Source organism: Macaca fascicularis, chromosome 2 (assembly GCF_037993035.2).
Source record: "Macaca fascicularis isolate 582-1 chromosome 2, T2T-MFA8v1.1".
In the NCBI taxonomy this organism is placed as follows: domain Eukaryota; kingdom Metazoa; phylum Chordata; class Mammalia; order Primates; family Cercopithecidae; genus Macaca; species Macaca fascicularis.
Genome location: NC_088376.1, coordinates 200,393,168 through 200,415,000, shown reverse-complemented (window position 1 = coordinate 200,415,000; position 21,833 = coordinate 200,393,168). Strand labels below are relative to the sequence as shown.

At 37.2% G+C, this 21,833-nt stretch overlaps 1 long non-coding RNA gene across 8 annotated transcripts in view; it reads right to left on the bottom strand.

The window, feature by feature from the left end:
• LOC102130180 (uncharacterized) overlaps positions 1-21,833 on the bottom strand; it is a 167,866-nt gene that overhangs the window by 136,965 nt on the left and 9,068 nt on the right. For all 8 annotated transcript variants that reach the window (XR_006695937.3, XR_275035.5, XR_012431840.1 and 5 more), the window contains exon 2: positions 4,506-4,580. This is a non-coding gene — a long non-coding RNA (uncharacterized lncRNA). The remainder of the gene's footprint in view (positions 1-4,505; positions 4,581-21,833) is intronic.

Genomic DNA, 21,833 nt, shown 5'->3' with positions numbered 1-21,833 from the left:
TAACACAAATAGACTAGTAGTTTACTTCTTGGAAGTGATATGTCAATAGGACCCCTTGTCTAAAATGCTTTTCTGACTACCTGAAATTCCTCTACGAAAAATTCACTCATTTGACTATGAAAACTTTTCAAGGCTGGCATGGTGGCTCATGCCTGTAATCCCAACACTCTGGGAGGCTGAGGCCAGAGGATCACAGGTTCATGACCAGCCTGGTCAGCATGGCGAAACCTCGTCTCTACTAAAAATACAAAAATTAGCCAGGGGTCGTGGTGTACACTTGTAATCCCAGCTACATGGAAGACTGAGGCACGAGAATCACTTGAACCTGGGAGGTGGAGGTTCCAGTGAGCCAAGATTGTACCACTGCATTCCAGCCTGGATGAGAGAGTAAGACTCTGTCTAAAAAAAAGCTTTCCAATTCTAATAATTTTCTTCTAAAATCCTCTAACACTCTGAGCATTATTAGCTGAAGACAAAGCCACAGAGTAATGGAAACCTATTTTTTAAGTAGAGGGTTACTTTATAGGGACAGAGACCACAGAAGCTTTGAAACAGGACTTGGAGGTGTAGACCCTGAAAATGAGCCAATTAAACCTACATTGATTTTTAAATTTTTACTGCTGTAAAAATCTGACTATTCATCTCAAGAATTTCTTGATAAATAGTCACCACCCTGGAAATGTTTCTTTGCACAAAAGATCAAAATTATTTTTCCCCAGAGTTCCTTTTACGATCCAACTCCATTGAAGTCACAGTTATATTTATCCTTGGGTTTCTTCTATCACATAAAAGCTGCTAAATGCCATCTATTTGCGTGTGTGTGTGCGTGTGTGTGTGTGTGTGTGTGTGTTTTCCTTACTGAAGTTACAATGCAAGAAGCATTGATTTTGTTGACTGAAAAGGTGCCGTGCTCTCAACAGAAATGATAACTTGCCATTTATTATGAAATTTGACCTTGGTGGCACAGCAATGAAACCATTGAAGGGGATCAATGTGATATCTTGGGGGAAAATACCATTTAAAGTTAAGGTTGATGAAGGTCATTCTGTCTTATAATTTATTTCTGTACCATTTACAGTCAGCAGTGAAAACATGAGAAAGAAAAAAGATTAATATTAACTTTTTTCTATGAAAAACTTTGACCTTGGAGGAGACCTGTTAGTTTAGTAGAACACAACAAGGAGTCTTCATAGTGGGTGGAGAACAGAAGTGTTTTGCATAATTAAATGGGGGTAGATCCCAGAAAGGAAGCATAAGAGATTTAAGGATGAGGCCAAGTACTTGGGCAGGAAGCAAAGCAAAGCTGATGTATCACACTGCATTCATGCAGAGCACAGAGGTGAGAACATCCTGGAGGATGAGATAAAAGTCAAAAGGAGTGAACTAAAAGTTGAAAACTGGACTTGGTTAATGGTCAAAAAAATTTTAATGGTCTAGTTAACATTTTGAGATAACAAAACATGACAGACTGTCTTATTACTTTCCTAAATATTTTCTTACCATGCACTCACACCACAATATGATTCTTTTAAGCTGATAAAATGCATACGTATTAATCCTTAGTGTTAAATGTAAAAATGCGAATTAAGTCTGAAATCACAGGCTTGGTAGTTGTGAGGTTAAAAAAGAATTAACTTTTAAAATGAAACAATAACTTGTGTTTTCTTTATCTAAGTTCTCTGAGAGCTGGAACTTCATTTTACTTCAGAGTTAAATTAGGTAATAACTGAAGTCTCCTCTTTTACCAAGTTGTAAATTTAATATGAAAACACTGCTTAGAATCTCTCAGTGAATGGTTCTACTCTCCATGCCTAAATTAAGTATTTGAGGTGCACCAATGTTTTAAGATCACAATTGTATTTAATGTATATAACTTCATTGTGGCGAGTGGTACCCTGGGGTTTCCCCATTTGTCTGTAACACATGCATTCATATCAAAATATGTACAAAAAGGACAAAGTAAAAGCATCACACAACTATTCAGGAGAACTTAATTCATTTTTTGAAATGAAAATGAAGTCTTATGCTGATAAAGGGGGAAAAGCATTAAGTCAATATTTGAAGAGGGAGGGTGAATACCAACTGCCAATTTGCTAATCAGCTCTCATCAATGTCCAAGATGACTGTCTTTCATTGGGAATGCATTTCAGTCTCTGTTTATTAAATTTCAGATGGTTTACGACAACTGCCAACAAGAGGACTAATTGATGCCAATTACAGGGTCTTTCTCAGAGGAATTGGAATGAGTCCACACGATCATTTCACACACATGACTCATCTTCCCTCGATGTAATAATGATGATTAGCCACCTTGATACCACTATAGATAAAAATACAATCTCTGAATTGTCTTATAAGATATGTGATCTGAAGTTAAATCAAGATAATTTAGTACTGGCATTGATAGAGCAAATTTCCCAGAATTTGGTTTTAATTTTAGTTTCCTCAGTATTACCATCTCTGTAGCAACGCAATATCCGGTTTCATAAGAAATAGGAATATATTTTTTAAATATTGTGGAAATGCTACTCTTGAAAACTCTTTTTTTAGAAAATGCAAAAATAACACAAGCTATGCTACTATAACACACATGTCTGACTTAACAACACAAAAAGCGTTTTAATCTAATTCTCAATGACAGTTGCTATTTATGCTGTTTTTTTCCTAATGTAAACAACTTATATCTTCAGAAGTTAATGTCCTGCCTCTAAAGCCCATTGAAATACTCTCTTCTATTTAAAAGCTATTATACAACTCCACAGCATCATATTGTATTTATTCTTATAGGTAAAAAAGTGGGATGAGCGTGGTGGCTCACACCTGTAATCCTAGTACACTGGGAGGCTGAGATGGGAGGATTGCTTGCGGACAGGAGTTTGAGGCCAGCCTGAGCAACATAGTAAGAGGCCATCCTTTAAAATAAAAATGGAATTCTTACATTGCAAAAAGAAAATCTCTTCTTTACATATTCTTAATTTTAAAAATGTCAGGATTATGCCTTAAAATGAACTACGAGAACAGAGGATAAACTCTATCATTTATTCATGCTAGGATATACCAGACCTTGCACTAAGTATTTTATATATATTTTCTAATTTAATCCTCAGAGTGTCTTTGTGTTATAGATATAATGATTCCTTCTCAAGAATGAAGAAATGGAAACTAATTCTCTGGTAGCACCATTATGCCAAAAAGAATACAGCATAGGAATGAAAGGAGACCTGGAAGGGATGACTATGAAGTTCAAATGGTGAATGACTTTGTGCTGAGTATAAGTGTTTTTCATATGAGTCAAAATAATTATGTGTGTGTGTGTGTGTGTGTGTGTGTAAGTTCATATAGTAAGTAAGTAGGGCTTTTTGTTTTTTACTTAAAAATATATGAAGAAATTGAACCTATTTATTTTTTTTCTACATACCAGTATAACATTTGGTTCAAAGACTGGCAATTTCTTAGCTAAGTAAAATTATTGTTTTTTTAAATTCATTATCCCACAATCACCTAAATGTCACCTTGAGAACACAATATCAATATACATATCCAAAGTCTAGTTTTAAAAAAAAATAAAGCCAAAAATCTAAATTTTCAAACATTTAGAAGGGAAGAAGATAATCCTGGAAATCAAAGGTGGTCACTGTTACCGGGAAAGTAAAGAAACTATCTAAAATCACTGACAACATGACAGAATTGTCCTACAGATTACAACTATCATTATTCCTACCTTGAATCCACTGAAACTTTTTTTCTTTTTTTGTGGGTTTCAGATGAATTTGGAGCACTCAAATGCCTTGTTTCTCTCTGGACTAACATATACTTTATTCTATAGAATAAACTCTTCCTGATAATAACATTGTATAAACTCTCTTACTATTATCAGCATCACAGAATCTATAACTTCTGTAGTAGTAAACTTTAATTCATCATTTTTAAAGGTGCACTAAAGATTTAATGGTTAACATTTACTTAAAAAGTCACTCATTTATAACATATTAATAAACTCTCTGATAGGGTATTAGTCCATTTTCATACTGCTATGAAGAAATACCCAAGACTGGGTGATTCATAAAGAAAAAGAGGTTTAATGGATTCACAGTTCTACATGGCTGGGAGGACCTCACAATCATGACAGAAAGCAAAGGAGGAGAAAAAGCACATTTTACATGGTGGCAGGTAAGACAGCATTTGCCTGGGAACTGCCCTTTATAAAACCATCAGATCATGAAACTTATTCACTATCCTGAGACAAGCATGGGAAACACCTGCCTCTATGGATTAAATTACCTTCCACTAGGTCCCTCCCATGATATGTGGGGATTATGGGAGCCAAAATTCAAGATGAGATTTGGGTGGGGACACAGCCAACCCACATCAGATAGATATTACTCTTTTTCATGTCCCTAAAATAGGTTTTAATTTTTTAAATACAAGAATATTAAAAATAACCATGAAGCCCTAAAGTTTCACTAGTGAGGAACTCAAATAAATTACAGTTTATACTTACTTACCTGACTCATCCTTTTAAAGTAGTTCCAAAGTATCTTAGTAATGAAACAAGTATGTCCATATCATCTATCCAGTTCCTGAAAGGAAAATAGTGGACAAGCAAATGAGCGAAAATAGCAAAAGTTTAAGAAAAATAATTGCATGCAGTCCCAATTACCTAGTCCCAAGACATTGCAAAGTCACACTGAATGAAAATGGATGAACTATACTTTTGAAAACCTACATCAACTATTGCCATATTTGAAAATTTACCCATTGCATCACTTTCACAGATTTAAATTTGTCATAACAGCAACAAAATCAAAAACAACAAAATAGAACTGTGTATCTTTAACTCTGATATTACTAAATATATTCACAGAAACAGTCTGTTTATTCTGCTCTTTGCTTGTTTTTGGCAGGTGTGTGATTCCATTTTCCACCAAATTTTCTGTTAATTTCAAGCCTAAAAGCAAGCAATTTCTTTGGCCTGAGAACCCCCACACAAGTAAAATTAAAACGGTGCAGGAATACAAAGGATTTACTTAACAAGAGTCTAATGAAATCTGATAAACCTTTCTAGGAATTTCAGGATAATTTTCTCATTAATTAAGATCAAATATAGAAACAAGTGCCAAGGGATTTCAAAAGTTATGTTAATAAAAGCATGGAATTTTTCTGATGTCTCCATAGAAAAGAAAAATAAGGTTATAGTGTAGAGATTTTCTTTCTTTCAATGCCATCACCTGCAACCTTGGGTGCATGAATGAATGACAGATATAAACAAGTGGATGAAGTTTATACTTTGCACAAGAAAAGTGTTTGATTATTTTTAAATGCTTTTTAAAATATCAAACATCATATCAGAGATGAATAAAATTATTTTCCCTTAAGCCTATTTTCTAAAAGATGTGTATCAGACATTGTACACTGTATCTAAAAGCTTTTTTAATATAAAAATGTTATAAAATGTCTGTAGAGAATGGAGCCCTAACATGTTGGTGATCTCATTTTTAACTGTATAATTTATACATTGGGAATTTGACAGGAAGAAAAATATTTCAATGTTGTAGTAGAACATCATTTTGAATGTCAAAAAATTCTCAGAGGACTTGGTAACAGAAGCTATTCAGTACAAAATATTCTATGTACTGTAATATACTGAGAACTATTCACTAATGAGAAGCAGAAAATAGTAAGAAATAAATTTAGGTGCTTAAACATTTGCTGGTATTGCCAGAGGAATACAGGGAAGCGCTGATCCATGTGTTATGGAAATTAAAAAGGAGAAGGCTGGGCACGGTGGCTCACGCCTGTAATCCCAGAACTTTGGGAGGCTGAGGCAACTGGATCATGAGGTCAGGAGTTTGAGACCATCCTGACCAACATGGTGAAACTCTGTCTCTCCTAAAAATACAAAAACTAGCCAGGCATGGTGGCACATGCCTGTAATCCCAGCTACTCAGGAGGCTGAGGCAGGAGAATCCCTTGAACCCGGGAGGCAGAAGTAGCAGCGAGCCGAGATTACGCCATTGCACTCCAACCTGGGTGACAGAGTGAGACTCTGTCTCAAAAAAAAAAAGAAGATACTGGTCTAGGAGATTTCTATCAGAATTGACTTAAAATATACTCATATACTCTGGTATTACTACTTCACATCCAGATGTTTCAACAGAATCTTTCATTTCTAAACAACCTCAACAGGAGATGAACATTTATGCCAATAAATATCTAAGGTCTGAAATAATAACTCTTAGCTGGCTAAATCAATACAATAAAGAGAATTATTAGTTCAAATGAGGGAAGGAAATACAGGAATTGTATGATATACTGTAAGAATCTGCAAGCCATTAGTAATCTAAATATCATAAATAAGGATCAACCAAGTGAATTGATTATTGAACTCATTTATTACAAAATGGGAAGCTTAGTCTTAGACAATACTTTAATCATGAATCTACAGCCTATGCAAATCTTAATTCTAATTTATAAATGAATACATGGTATAAATATATTTTTCTCCAAAATACTGTAATAAGAATTCACATCCTCTTCTCATTAAAAAATTATTAAAATATATCTTATGTATTGACATATTTGGTAATGCTTTATGTAGAAGTAGCTGAGACCCACCTTGCTTTTCTTATAATTTAGGGAAGAAAGTTCAAAATTAGCAGAGGATATTTTTGATTGAATGAAAAGAAAGAACATTTCAGTATATAATGATGAAATGATAGACACAGCAAGGCCTGCTTGTTTAGATTCCTGTTGTGTCCTTTGTCTTTGAAGATAAGGAAGCTCTGTTCCCCCAGGTAGAGGGAAAGCACTTAACACATTAGGGTGTGATGACCTGGTTCAGGAGAAGGTCAGAAATTTCTTCCCAGGTTCTATGACCTGGTCCAGCGGAAAAGGGCTGGGGAAGGTCAGAGATTTTCCTACACAGACTGATTCTCAGATTTCTCCATTTTAAAGATTCAATATGCCAAGGTGCCACATTTTGAGATAGCATGTCCTGAACAGCATCAATGTCTATTAAATTCATCATAATGATAGCTACAATTAGGTATCTACTACAGAAGACACAGTAGGCTAAGCACTTTAAATATAATTTAATCCACACAATACAGAACATTTCATATTAAACCCATTGTAGAGATGTGCAGAGCAAGTTGTGGAAGTGATAAATCAACGTTTTATCTCAGTTACATAGAAAACATTAAAGCAGGGATTGTAACCAACACTCTCTGACTCCAAATCCCATGTTCTTTTCACATTATACTGCTTCTCACAATTACTTATTGTGAATAAGACATTGTGAATCAGACACTGTGTTAGGTGCCAGGTACTATGCTAGGTGCTAAAAGCTTGATATGGTCTGGCTCTGTGTCCCCACTCAAATCTCATCTTGAATTGTAATCTGAATTGTAATACTCATGTGTGGGGAAAGAGATGTCGTGGGAGGTAATCAGATCAAGAAGGCAGTTCCACCATGCTGTTCTCATAATAGTGGGTGAGTTCTCATGAGATCTGATTGTTTTATAAGGGGATTTTCCCCACTTAACTCTGCACTTCTCTCTCCTGCCAACTTGTGAAGAAGGATGTGTTGCTTTTCCTTCCACCATGATTGTAAGTTTCCTGAGGTCTCCTCAGCCATGTGGAACTATGAGTCAATTAGACCTCTTTTCTTTATAAATTAGGCAGTCTCAAGTATTTCTTCATAGCAGCGTGAGAACAGACTAATGTAAAGCTGAAGAGGCAGAATGTGTGCAAAATAGTATACATTTTTCATGAGACAAATTTAAATTTAAATCCAGTTCTGCTCTTTGAGCACTCACTATATGACCATGGGCTGATTATGTACTTCTTGGAGTCTTGGTTTCTCGTCTACAAAATGGAAATGGCAGCAGGATCTTTTTCATTTGTTGCTATAAAGATTATTTTTACGAGTATTAAGTACCTACCACAGTGCCAGGCACATGGTATACAGACACAAAGTAATATCTGTGATTATTGGTACTTCACAGAATTTTTCTGAAGATTAAATGAGTTAACATCAATTTCTTAGCACATCAAATATATTAGTTTTAACCTTTACCATGTACTAGAGAAAGACATAGTGCATACCTCTTGGGCCAAATAATTCTGGTTTTCTATGATGTTGAAACCCACAGATAATTAACAGGAAATTATAGATTTAGCCTAATGAAAACATAGTTATTGTTAGGCCTCTGAGCCAAAGCTAAGCCATCATATCCCCTGTGACCTGCACGTACGCATCCAGATGGCCGATTCCGGCCTTAACTGATGACATTCCACCACAAAAGAAGTGAAAATGGCCTGTTCCTGCCTTAACTGATGACATTACCTTGTGAAATTCCTTTTCCTGGCTCATCCTGACTCAAAAGCTCCCCTACTGAGCACCTTGTGACCCCCACCCCTGCCCGCCAGAGAACAACCCCCTTTGACTGTAATTTCCCTTTACCTACCCAAACCCTATAAAACGGCCCCACCCCTATCTCCCTTCAGACTCAGCCCACCTGCACCCAGGTGAAATAAACAGCCATCTTGCTCACACAAAGCCTGTTTGGTGGTCTCTTCACACAGATGTGCATGACAGTTATTATTGACTGAACTGCTTATGAATGCAGTCTGGGTTTTGCAGGTTATATGGCAATAAACAAACAGAAAATCATCATCAACAAGAGGTCCTCCTGCTCAAGAAAAAATAGTTCTTGCTTTTTTGTCTAATATGCCAAAACCAGAACGACTAAGTTTACTATCTTTGGATTTTGTAAATGATATTTATTGAAGGGATATATGCTGCTTCTTTCACGATCTTTCTCCCTTTCTCTCTCTCTCTCTCTGTGTGTGTGTGTGTGTGTGTGTGTGTGTGAGAGAGAGAGAGAGAGAGAGAGAGAGAGAGAGAGAGAGACTAAATTAGTCTAACTCAAGAGGAAAACACATATAGCAAAAAGAGCAGATAAGGAAAAAGGATTGTGAAGATACCAAAATATGCTATCCCAAAATATGCCTCTTTGGCATCTGGAATATTTTGAACTAAAGGCTATTAAAAAGTGGCAAACCTAGGAAAAGCTCTAAAAACAGGGCACAAGTTTTCTTTCTATAAAGAAAAGTCTTATTTGGAAAAGGTATCTCTCTCTCTTGTACCAGAAACAGGAAGACTCTTAACAATTCTTATCAAAGGAGAAAGCACCAATGAAAATCTGCATAAAAATCTTATTAAATGTCCCTTACTTAACATACATTTTTAGTCACCTTTCCATAACTTGTCTCTTCCATATGAAGACCAAAAACCCTTTTTCTATCCTAAGGTGGTATATAAGCCCAAGTTCTAACTACCCCCTAGGGTTTCTCCTCATTGAGTACTCTCATGTGTATGTACAAGGCACATCTTAGTAAACGTTGTTTGTTTTTCTCTTGTTAATTTGTCTTTGGTCAGTCTAATTTTCAGAGGCCCAACCAGAGAACCTAAGATGGATAAAGAAAAAATATTGTTTTTCCTCCCTTAGAGTTGGATAGAAAAAAGCAACAGTTTGACCCTGGGAAAATTCTCATCTCTTAACTTGTTGCAATTAATAAAAGTTGTTTGGTTCTGGATGGTTGTGATCCCAGAGTAATGGGAAATCTCTGGCAAAGTGTCGGAAACACAGAGTCTAAATCTGCCTTTGCTGTATCTCTTCATTTCTGTGAGCCCCTTCTGTGAGAATAATAATAACGTCTAGCAAGTGCTGAGCAATTACCGTGTCACTCTCTTTAGATGTGTGTAATTATTTAATCCTGTAAACAATGAGATGGATACAGATGAGGGGCCATTGGTACTGGGATTTTTTTTTTCAAACATTTTCGTTTCAAAGTTACTTTGCACTAGAATCTGAATTACAACCGAGAGATTCTAGCAGTAGAGTTTCATCCTCAACTGTAGGGGAGGAAATATTACTTCCTTCCGTGCTGCTGGGTTCTTTGGTCTAAAAATTAAATTGACATAAGACGCATTAATAGGAGAAAAACAATTTTAATTATGTATGTATGCATAGAAGTCCCACAAAAATATGGGACTCAAAGAAGCTGGATGATTCAGGCTTATGTATTATCCTGAGCTATACAAAGTAATAGGGGTTTGAGGGTTATGAGCGAGTAAGGAGGAAGCCCCAGTTAAGACAAGATGGTGAGTAAAAGCACCATAAAATAAACATAACGGGTTTTTTGGGTTTTTTTGTTTATTTGGTTTTTTTTTTGTTTTTTTTTTTTGAGTCTGTTGCCCAGGCTGGAGTGCAGCAGCGCGATCTCGGCTCACTGCAAGCTCTGCCTCCTGGGTTCACACTATTCTCCTGCCTCAGCCTCCCAAGTAGCTGGGACTATAGGTGCCCACCACCACGCCTGGTTAATTTTTTTTTTTTTTCTATTTTTAGTAGAGACAGGGTTTCACCATTGTTAGCCAGGATGGTCTCAATCCCCTGACCTCGTGATCCACCAGCCTCAGCCTCCCAAAGTGCTGGGATTACAGGCGTGAGCCATCACGCCTGGCCTGTTATGCAAGTTTTAAGTCCATGATTGAGGGTCCAGTCATTAAAAGTCTCTAGTGATTTAGTCATCTTCTATTCCTGAAGCAGAGGCAGACACCCTTACAAAAGGCTATTTCCTTTATAGATATACATTTCTCTTATAAATGGGCAACTTCTCACAGATACTTTACAGTTTCTCAGAATAACCAACTCAAAATAATATGCAAAAGAGGTATATTTTTGGTTGGTGTGTCCTGAGTCTCAATACAACCAATACACTAGTGTAAACATGAAAGCATCAGTCTAGGTGGGCTCAAGGACTCCCTTCCAACACCAACATGCTTTGTGCTTAGGTAGGTCTGAAAAAGATGACTTAACAAAATTGACTGCCTACAAGTGTGGGAATTATTTTAGCTCACAAACATGATGCTTCACAAAAAACAAATTCTGTTTTTCAGATGTAAAAGTAGGGATAGAATACTTAATTCTTAATAACAATTTTCATAGGATAATTTTTGTTTTAAAAGCAGAAATCAAACTCTTCTCCTAAGAGATATTCTTACCCTTCTAATAGAATATTATTGGTAAATGATTTCTCTTCCTACAGATCTTTTTTCTTTAATGTCAATATGATGGTTTTTGTTATAGATTTCAAACATTGTGTTGTATTTTTTGTTTGTTCATTGTTAGCCCCTGGCAATATTTACAAGATTAAGAAAAAATACAGTCCCCAGCAGTGTGGCTTATCATCTGAAAGACAACACTCACACACGCATATTCCACACACAGACACACACACCCTCCTCATAAATGACTCAATCCAGAGTTTCAGATGCTAAAGTCTGACCGTTGCCATCATTGAGAGTTTCAGCCAGGGAGGGGAGAGGGTGTCATTCTCTCTTCATTCATTTTCACTTTTATTATGTAACTGTATAATGTGAGTGAAACCTGTATTTTAAAAGGAAAGAAAGGGGTAGCCTATTCACTCTCTCTAGGTGTATGCAAACCACTTGAAACCAATTAGGTGTCAACAGAATTGTTAATTATCCTGGGGTCACCACCTTTTGTGAAGCCTTTCAGAGTAAAAGAGAGGTGTGGCTTAGCACACAGCAGGTTTAAACAACCCTCTAATTGACAAATTTTATACTCAGCAGTTGGGTTCGCTGGAGAAGTTAAATCACATTTACTCTCCTTCACAGGAGAAAATGGATAGACCATTATGTTTATTATTCATTCATTTATGAAACAAATATTTATTGATTTGCTGGTTTTAACTTTAGGGTTTGGCTACCAGTGGTTAATAAGAGAAGCAGTCACTGCCCTATGAGTATTTCTTTATGAGAGGATACTCTCACTTCCCAATTTACAATAATTAATTAAGAGAAACTGATTGTAGGATACATCAGAAAACTCTAAGTCTAGAGACTTCTAGAGCCTAGGCTTCTTTGTTTCCTAATTCTGAACCTGAAAAGTCAAGGTGCCATACCTTTACTTAGGCTAAAGAATTAACAGTCTTCATAAGCACATCAATAAAACACCAGCTTTCTCCATCTACATTTTTCATTCCAAGATTCCCATTCCCCTTTGAAGAAGCCATCACCACCTTCCTTTTACCACTATCTCAAAATATAATACGGATTACACTGAAACCTACACTTCCACATAGAATCACTTAAGAATTATACTTAAATCAACTTTAAGTTTCATTAGTAGTTTTAATATGCTGTGTGAAAAATCTCCTGCATCAGGAGCAAAAATCTCTGAGTTCTGATTTCTGCTCTTACACTTAACAGCCAACTAATACCGGGCAAGTTTTGACTTTTCTAACCTTCATTGCCCCCATCTATAAAATGGGGCTAAAACAATCTCTTACCCATTTAACTGTGTTAGTATAAAGCTTTAAAATGCTGTATATAAGATGAATTTGAAAATGTATCAAGAGTATGCAAATATAGAGCATATAAAATTGCTATGATTGCATTCTACAAACTGGAAATAATGTCTATAATCCACCCTGCATAATGGTTCAGTTAAAACAGTAGTTTCCATGGTCAAATCCATGAACCCCCGATGGTTCCTCGTAACCTTTTAGGGGGTCCATGAGGTCAAAATTATTTTGACAGTAATACTATTGTGAATCCCCCAATTCTGAAACAGGTCTCAGTTAATTTAGAAAGTTTTATTTGCCAAGGTTGAAGACGTGCACCCGTGACACAGCCTCCTGACGACGTGTGCCCGAGGTGGTCGGGGCACAGCTTGGTTTTATACGTTTTAGGGAGACATGAGACATCAATCAAAATGTGTAACATGCGCATTGCTTCAGTCTGGAAAGGTGAGACAACCCAAGGCTAAGGCAGGACAACTCAAAGTGGGGAGGGGCTTCCAGGTCCTGGGTAGATAAGAGACAAATGCTTACATTCTTCTGAGTTTCTGATTAGCCTCTCCAAATGAGAAATCAGATCTCTCAGTGAGCAGAGGGGTGACACTGAATAGGATGGGAGGCAGGTTTGCCCTAAGCAGTTCCCAGCTTGACTTTTCCCTTTAGCTCAGTGATTTTGGGGGCCCCAAGATTTATTTTTTTTTTCACACTATTAAGACATTATTTGCCTTTTTCACTCTTATTCTCTAAGAACCTAATATATGAAGGTTTCCTTATCAAAAAGGATTTCTATGATGGCAGGGGGGTATTAATGAAATTCATGTCTACATAATTAGCCCAAAGCTACCATATTATTTAGGATGTGAAGAGTACTGGTATTCTGACACCTTTCTTCCCAAGGGAAATGCCATATTAGTGTCATATGACAGAGAGATTGATTTACAATCATCCTTCTCTTTAGCAGATACTCTTACAAATGGATATTTCCTTCATAGATTTAGATTTCCTTATTAAAAAAAAAAACCACTGTTTTCAGAGCTTTTCCTGTGTCTGAAGTTTCCCAAAATAATCAACTTAAAATAATTCTTAATCCCAGAAGCTACATGACACGTGATATCACAACAGATTAAATGAAGAAGCAGATGTAAGAATCCAGAAAGGATTATTTTTTAAGCCAGATATTAAAGAGCTTTTCCAAATTATGTTAAAATGCAACTCTTCTCAGGCATTATTTTCTATTTTGGAAAATGATTCAAAATGTCCTCAAAATGTTATTTATATTAACATTAACATTTCTCACGTACTTCAAATTAAATAAGAAACACGTTTAAATTTCTTCAATTTTAATTTTTAAGAGAGTGAATATTGATTAATATAATCTATCTATCTATCTATCTATCTATCTATCTATCTATCTATCTATCTACATAAGCTCTATAGGATCGCAGAGGAGGAAATACACAGTTCTGACTTTCCAGTCACCAGAGCTCTAGGGGAGGAAATTCTGTCTCTTCCCTTTCTGAGTTCTTATCTGAATTGCCTGTAACAAAAGACAGATTAACAAAAGAAAAACAAACAGAAAGTTATTAACATGCATACCTCCTGTATCTACATAGGAGATACCCAAAGAAATGAGCAAATCTCCAAAAGGTGGTTTAGACTTCAGGCTTAAATACTACCTTCAGCTGGAACAAAAAGAGGACACCAGTAATGGGGACATGACCCAGAAAAGCACAGTTAAAAAAAAAGTGACGTTTGTTACACAGATTTAAGTCAGCGCCTCAGCCATTAACAAAATTTTCTTGTGATTTACAATCATCTTTCTCCTTAGGAGATACTCTTACAAGTGGATATTTCCTTCATACATTTAGATTTCCTTATAAAAAAAAAAAAATTCTGCTCTACTTTCAGAGCTTCTCCTGTGTCTGAAGTTTCTCAAAACAATCAACTTAAAATAATTCTTAAGCCAAAAGAGGCATATTTTAGTGTGGCGTACTCTGGTCTCCTACAGCCATATTTTGAGGCAGCATATTCTGTTCTCCTATAGTCTGCTCGATTTTTTTTTAAGAGTGTAAAGAGATCAAGAGGCAAAGAAATTTGAAAACTGCCTAGCTAAAATAATATATAAAAAGGAGCTTTTTTTTTTTTTTTTTTTTTTTGAGGCAGAGTCTTGCTGTGTCGCCCAGGCTGGAGTGCAGTGGCACGATCTCTGCTCACTGCAACCTCTGTCTCCCGGGTTTCAAGTGATTCTCCTCCCTCAGCCTCCTGAGTAGTTGGGATTATAGACACGCACTACCACGCCTGGCTAATTTTCACATTTTTTTTAGTAGAGACAGTGTTTCTGACATGTTTCTGACAATGCTGGTCAGGCTGGACTTGAACTCCTGACCTTGTGATCCACCCACCTCGGCCTCCCAAAGTGCTGGGATTACAGGCACGAGCCACTGTGCTCGGCCAAAAAAGACTTTTTAAATGTGAAGTATCATATTCATAAAAACTGTTAAAAACCAAACTAGAATTAAGTAATTTGTGCATTGATTTGTGTAATTAGCTGTTCCCTACCTTGTGTTCTAACCTATTTCACTACACGTTTGTAATAAAACCTGTTCTTACATAGGATTAAGAACACAGGTCCGGCTGGACGCAGTGGCTCACACCGGTAATCCCAGCACTTCGGGAGGCTAACACGGGCGGACACCTGAGGTCAGGAGTTCGAGACCAGCCTGGCCAACATCGCGAAACCCCATCTCTGCTAAAAATACAAAAATTAGCTGGGTGTGGTGGTGGGTGCCTGTAATCTCAGCTACTCAGGAAGCTGAGGCAGTAGAATCACTTTAACCTGGGAAGTGGAGGTTGCAGTGAGCCGAGATTACGACAATGCACTCCAGCCTGAAGAACAAGAGCAAGACTCTGTCTCAAAAAAAAAAAGGAACAGGGGTCTGATGGCCTATTTACATGAATTTAAGAAATAATGAAACAACATTAAATGAGTGAGGAGTGTAAATGAAATTCATGTCTACATAATTAACCCAAAGCTACCATATTATTTAGGATGTGAAGAGTAGTGGTATTCTGACACTTTTTTCCCCAAGGGAAATGCCATATTACGTGTCATATGACAGGAAATGCCATATTCCTGTCAGACACTTGAAGTTAAGGGTTGAGGTGTGGGGGTACTCATTCTCTTCCCCTCTTGCTCTGGGAGCTCGGGGCATTGGTTTAGGAAACTAAGTATTCTTACCTGTACTTTTGAATCCTAAGACAATAAAGCAAAGGCAAGAGAGAAACAGAAAATTCCCAGCGGTTGTGGCAGGTTTGGAAGTTTAGCTGTGGGCTGGTAAGCATCTGCCCTACAGCAGTAGTACCAGCTGTGGTGGCAAATGGGAGTCCATTGTTGTTGGTGGCTCCAGTGTCAGAGGCATCATCTTGGCTCTGTTTTCATCAGCCTAGTCTCTGTTGGTTCAAGTCCAAATTCTGAGTCTGATTCTGGAGCCTTCCCATGATGCTGCGATTACCTTATCCTTCCAGTTAAATTATCTGCTTCTTTTACCAGAACTGGGAATTCTGTTGTTTGCTACCCAGAACCCAACAAATACTGGCTGCTGAATCAGACAGATTTGTGCGCATTCAGTTCCAGTTTCCCTATGTTCAAGCTGTGTGAACTTAGCCAAATTGTTTCACCTCCTAAAAAATAAAAATAATAATAATTGTCTCTTTAGTTTTGGTTCATTGATCTGTATATTCAAGTTATTGTTATGAAGGTCAAATGAGATAATGCATGTAAAAACAGTACAGCATGTGCTTGGAATACATTTGAAATACAATCAGAGAAAAGTACATTTCACAAATAAAATTACTCTGATTAATATGAGTGAATATAGACAAGACATTACTCTTACATTGTTTCTTTTTTTTTTTTTTTGAGACGGAGTCTCGCTCTGTGGCCCAGGCTGGAGTGCAGTGGCCGGATCTCAGCTCACTGCAAGCTCCGCCTCCTGGGTTTACGCCATTCTCCTGCCTCAGCCTCCCGAGTAGCTGGGACCACAGGCGCCGCCACCACGCCCGGCTAGTTTTTTGCATTTTTTAGTAGAGACGGGGTGTCACCGTGTTAGCCAGGATGGTCTCGATCTCCTGCCCTCGTGATCCGCCCGTCTCGGCCTCCCAAAGTGCTGGGATTACAGGCTTGAGCCACCACGCCCGGCCCACTCTTACATTGTTTCAAGTTTTTTTTTGTTTTTGTTTTTGTTTTCCTGAGGGAACATGTAGAGTTTAACAAAAAATAACCAGAACTTTTCTATCATACTCCTCTAATCCATTCCTGTTGCTGTATCAAATCATCATTCCTTCTTTCTACTTAGAGCTCATTCAATTCTGTTTTTTAAAGTGGTGATATTGGTATTTTGGATGGGACAAGTGTTTATTGTACAGGGCTGCCCCAAGCACGGCAGGAATTGATCATCACTGATTATTGCCTATTGAAATGGTTTGAATATATGTCTCCCCTAAATATCAAGCTGAATTGTAATCCTCAGTGTTGGAAGTGGGGCCTGGTGGGAGGTAGGCATCATGGGTAGGGATCCCTCTTGGTGTGGTGCTATTCTCACAATAGTGATTTCTTGTGACATCTGGTTAATGCAAACTGTGGCACCTCCCCCCACCCAACCACCACTCTCTCTTGCTCCTGCTCCCTCCGTCTGAGATACCTGCTCCCTCTTTGTCTTACATCATTACTGAAAGCTTCTTGAGGCCTCCCCAGAAGCTGATGCCAGCACTATGCTTCGGGTACAACCTTCAGAACTGTGAGCTAATTAAACCTCTTATAAATTACTCAGTCTCAGGTATTTATTTATAGCAATGCAAGAATGTCCTAACACACCCATGTATGAGCCAAGGAAAAGTTTGTCTGCATCCTCTAGAAGTTCGCTGAAAATGAACTAACAAAAACTGGATTATAGGAGAAAAAGGCATAGGAAATTTATTTTAATGTGCATATGGATATGAGAGCTAGACACAAAGTGAGAGACTCACAGACATGCCAAATGATTGAGGCTTAAATATTCTCTTTGTAGGGGAGAAATGTATGGACCCAGGAAGCAGACATCATTTTGAAAATGATTATCTTTGGAAGCTGGATGGGAAGGTTATGGGAAGGTGAGGGGCAGAACTGCACAGGAACAAAAATTGTCTTATTATGGAGATAAAGTCCTCCAGGTAATCTCTGGGAGCTTCCTCACAAGAATAATACAGAGCCTGTTTGGATGTGGTGATGTCTTCTAGTCTCATCTCTTCTATGGTGGTTAATCTTTCCTGGTTAATTGATGATGTTCCTTGGAAGGGTGCATTAGTCTGCACTTGTGTTGCTATAAAAAAAAAAAAACCTGAGGCCCAGCACAGAGGCTTATGCCTGTAATCCCAGCACTTTGGGAGACTGAGGTGGGTGGATACCTGAGGTCAGGAGTTTGAGACCAGCCCGGCAAATATGGTGAAACCCCGTCTCTACCAAAAATATAAAAATTAGCCAGGCATGGTGGTGGGTGCCTGTAATCCCAGCTATTCCGGAGGCTGAGGCAGGAGAATTGCTTGAACCTGGGAGGCAGAGGTTGCAGTGGGCCGAGGTCACAACACTGCATTCCAGCCTGGGTGATGAGAGTGAAACTCTGTCTCAAACAAAAAATCAAAAAAAAAAAAAAAAAGGAGAAATAAAACATATAACTGAGACTTGATAATGGATAAAGAAAAAAGGTAATTGGCTTATGGTTCTGAGACTGTACAAGCCTGAATCTGCTTGGCTTCTGGGGAGGCTTCAGGGAGCTTTTACTCATGGCTGAAGGCAAAGTGGGAGCAGACACATTACATAACCAGAGCAGGAACGAGAGAGAGTGAGTGGCAGAGATGCTACACACTTAAACATCCAGAATTGGAGAGCACTCATTCACAACCCCCGACCACAAGGCTACCACCAAGGCATCTGATATCCACCCTCCGACTCAAACACCTCCCAGGAGGCCCCACCTCCCACACTGGGGATGACATCTCAGCATGAGATTTTGCAGGAATATATATCCAAACTATATCAGAGGGGCTCTTAGGACAATTGCATTTCCTTTAGGTATCTGTTCTAGGTAAGAAGCCTCATATACAGAAAGAACATAGACTTTGGATTCATCTAGGGATAGACTGCAGACCACAGACAAGTTACTCCTTCTCTCTGGGCTTCAGTTTTCTCATCTGTTAAACTAGAATGAGAATTATATCAACTGGATGAGATTGATGTGGGATTAAGTGAGATAATACGTGTAAAGCACTTCAAATAATACTAGGCACAGAGTATGATCTCAGCATGTTAGCTGCTACCAAGCCATCACACTAACGCTTTTAATTATCTATGAACTGGGACTGAAATCAGCACATCATCACCAGGTTTTAAAAAGTAAATGAGATGAAATATGTAAAATGTGTACTTTTTCATAGTAAATTATAAGGAGATGTTAGCTGTTGTATTATCATCCTTAAAACTTTGGTTTACTTCCTACAATATAAAGTCAAGAAGGTGATGCTGTGGTTTCCTCTATCTCACTGGCAAGTCTTTCTTCCCTGTAGTATAACAAATGGAGCTTTATCAACTACCCTGGCTTTTAGCAAAAAGTAAATTTTCAAACTGAATGTGCTTTAGAATAATTTTCAGACAGTTATAAATGTAACTCTCCTGCAAATATAAAACGAATATATGTCAAAAATTTCATTAAACTCATTAATGAAGGAACCAGTAGGATGTTAAAACAAGTTTAATGTAGAGTTTAAAGAACAAAGGTAAAGCCAAGAATGTTGAAATGTATTTTCTAAGAGACGCAAAACTGGTTAATATCCTATAGGACCACATAATGTAGTAATTGCTGTTATCTTTTCTACAGAGCAAAAATTGTGTATCATCCAGACAAAATTTACTTGCATTGATACAGACAAGAATCTCTTTTATTACTGTAGTTTTCTATCATTTAACTTGTATTCCTGTAAGTTCTAGCCCATAGAAAGCCAGTTAAAGGTACACGGCCCTATGGAATCAGATCATCTCTGAAAGTTTGCGTGACAAGACTCAGCATTTTACCGAAAGGACAGCTGATAATATTTTTTGCCCATTTCCAATCTTGAACACTTATTTTCAAACAAGTGCTGCTTCCGAATGCTGCCCTTTCAAGAAGTTATTTATTCTATGACAATTTTACAATACATATTAGATAGTCCCCTCCTCTCTGTCTATACCACTATGTGTATGTTTATAGACTTTTTAAAACATTGTTTGCCAACTTATTTTTCCAATTGTTTTTATTTATTGGTACATAAAAAGACTACACATAATTAATGCATACAGTTTGGTGAGTTTGACCCACTTGTGTATTATCATCACCAAAATTCAGGTAATAATTAAATGTTCTTATCATTATAATCAATGAAACTCATTAACACATTGTTATCACCCGAAATACATGGTTTAAATTAGGCTCATTCTTTATGTTGTACATTCTATAAGTTCTGGCAAATGTATAATAACATAAATCCACTTTCATGGTATCATGTAGAGTGGTTTTACTTTCCTAAAAGTCCTCTGTGCTCTATTCATCCTTCTCTCCCTCCAACCCCTGGCAACCACTGATCTTTTTACTGTTTCCATAGGTTTGCCGTCTCCAAAATGTCTTATATTTGGACTCATACGGTATGTAGTCTTTTCGTATTAGCTTATTTCACTTAGTAACATGCATTTAAGTTTTCTCCATGTCTTGTTATGGCTTCAGAGCTCATTTCTTTTTAGGACTGAATAATATTCTATTGTCTCAATGTACCACAGTTTGTTTATTGATTCGTCTGCTGATGGTCATCTTGGTCATTTCCAAGTTTTGACAATTATAAATAAAATTGCTGTAAACATTCGTGTACACGTTTTTGTGTAGACACAGGTTTTCAATTCCTTTGGATAAATACTAAGAAGTATGATTACTTTGTCATATGGTAAAAGTATGTTTAGTTTTATTAGAATCTGCAAAACTGTCTCCCAAAGTGGTTGCACCATTGTACATCCCTACTAGCAATGAATGAGAGTTCCTGTTGCTCCACACCATCTCCAGCAGTTAATGTCGTCAGTGGTTTGGAATCTGATCATTCTGATCAGTGTGTAATGATATCTCATTGTTCTTTTAATTTGTAATTTCCTAGGGACACATGACGTGGCACACATTTTTATATACTTATTTTCAATCTACCTATTTTCTGTTTATTTTGTCAGTTCCTTTAATCAGGTTGTTCATTTTCTTTTATTAAGATTTCAGAGTTCTTCGTATATTTTGCATAACAGTGCTTTTTCAGATGAATATTCCATAAAGATTTTCTCCTAGTCATTAGCTTTTCTTCTTTTATTCTTGACCATATCTTTTGCAGAACAGAAGTCATTAATTTTAACATCATCAAGCTTCTCAGTTATTTCTTTCATGGAACATGCCTTTGGTGCTTTGTCTAAAAATTATCATCATACGCAAGGACATCTAGATTTTCTCCTATAAGTTTTATAGCTTTATATTTCATATGTAGGTATATGATCCATATTGAGTTAATTTGTGTGAAGGTTGTAAATTCTGTGTGTAGATTCATTTCTTTGCACGTGAATGTTCAGTTGTTCCAGCAGAATTTATTGAAAGGACAATCTTTGCTCCACTGAATTGCCTTTGCTCCTTTTTCAAAGATCAATTGACTATATTTATGTGGGTCTATTTCTGGGCTCTCTGTTCTGTTCTGCTTATCCTGCTTAGAGTTCTCTTAGCTTCCCGGATGTGCAGTTTGGTATCTGATCTTAATTTGGAGTAAATTCTCAGTTATTATTGCTTCAAATATTTCTTCTGTTCCTTTTTCTTTCTTCTTATTCTGGTATTCCCATAAGGCATAAGTTACACCTTTTATAGTTGCCCCGCAGGTCTTGGATAGTCTGTTCTGGCTTTTTTTTTTTTTTTTTTTTTTTTTTGGCTTTTTTCCCCTTGCCTTTCCATTTTGGAAGCTTCTATTGACATATCCTCAAGCCCATAGATTATTTTCCTCAGCCTTGTCTAGTCTACTAATGAGTCCATCAAAAGCATTCTTCACGTCTGTTAGTGTTTTGATCTCCAGCATTTCTATTTTTTTTTTCCTTAGAATTTTCATTACCCATCTGTCTTTGCAGGTTGTGTACTTTATCCATTAGTGCTCTTAGCATAATACTTACAGTTGTTTTATATTCTCCATCTGATAATGCCAACATCCCTGCTATATCCACACCTCGTTCTGATGCTTGCTCTGTCCTTCAAACTGTTTTTTTTTTTAATCTTTTTTCTCTTTAATCTTTTTTTAATAGCCAAACATGGCATACTGGGTAAGAGGATCTGTTGTAAATCGGTCTTTGGCCATGTAGTGGTAAGGTGTGGGAAGTG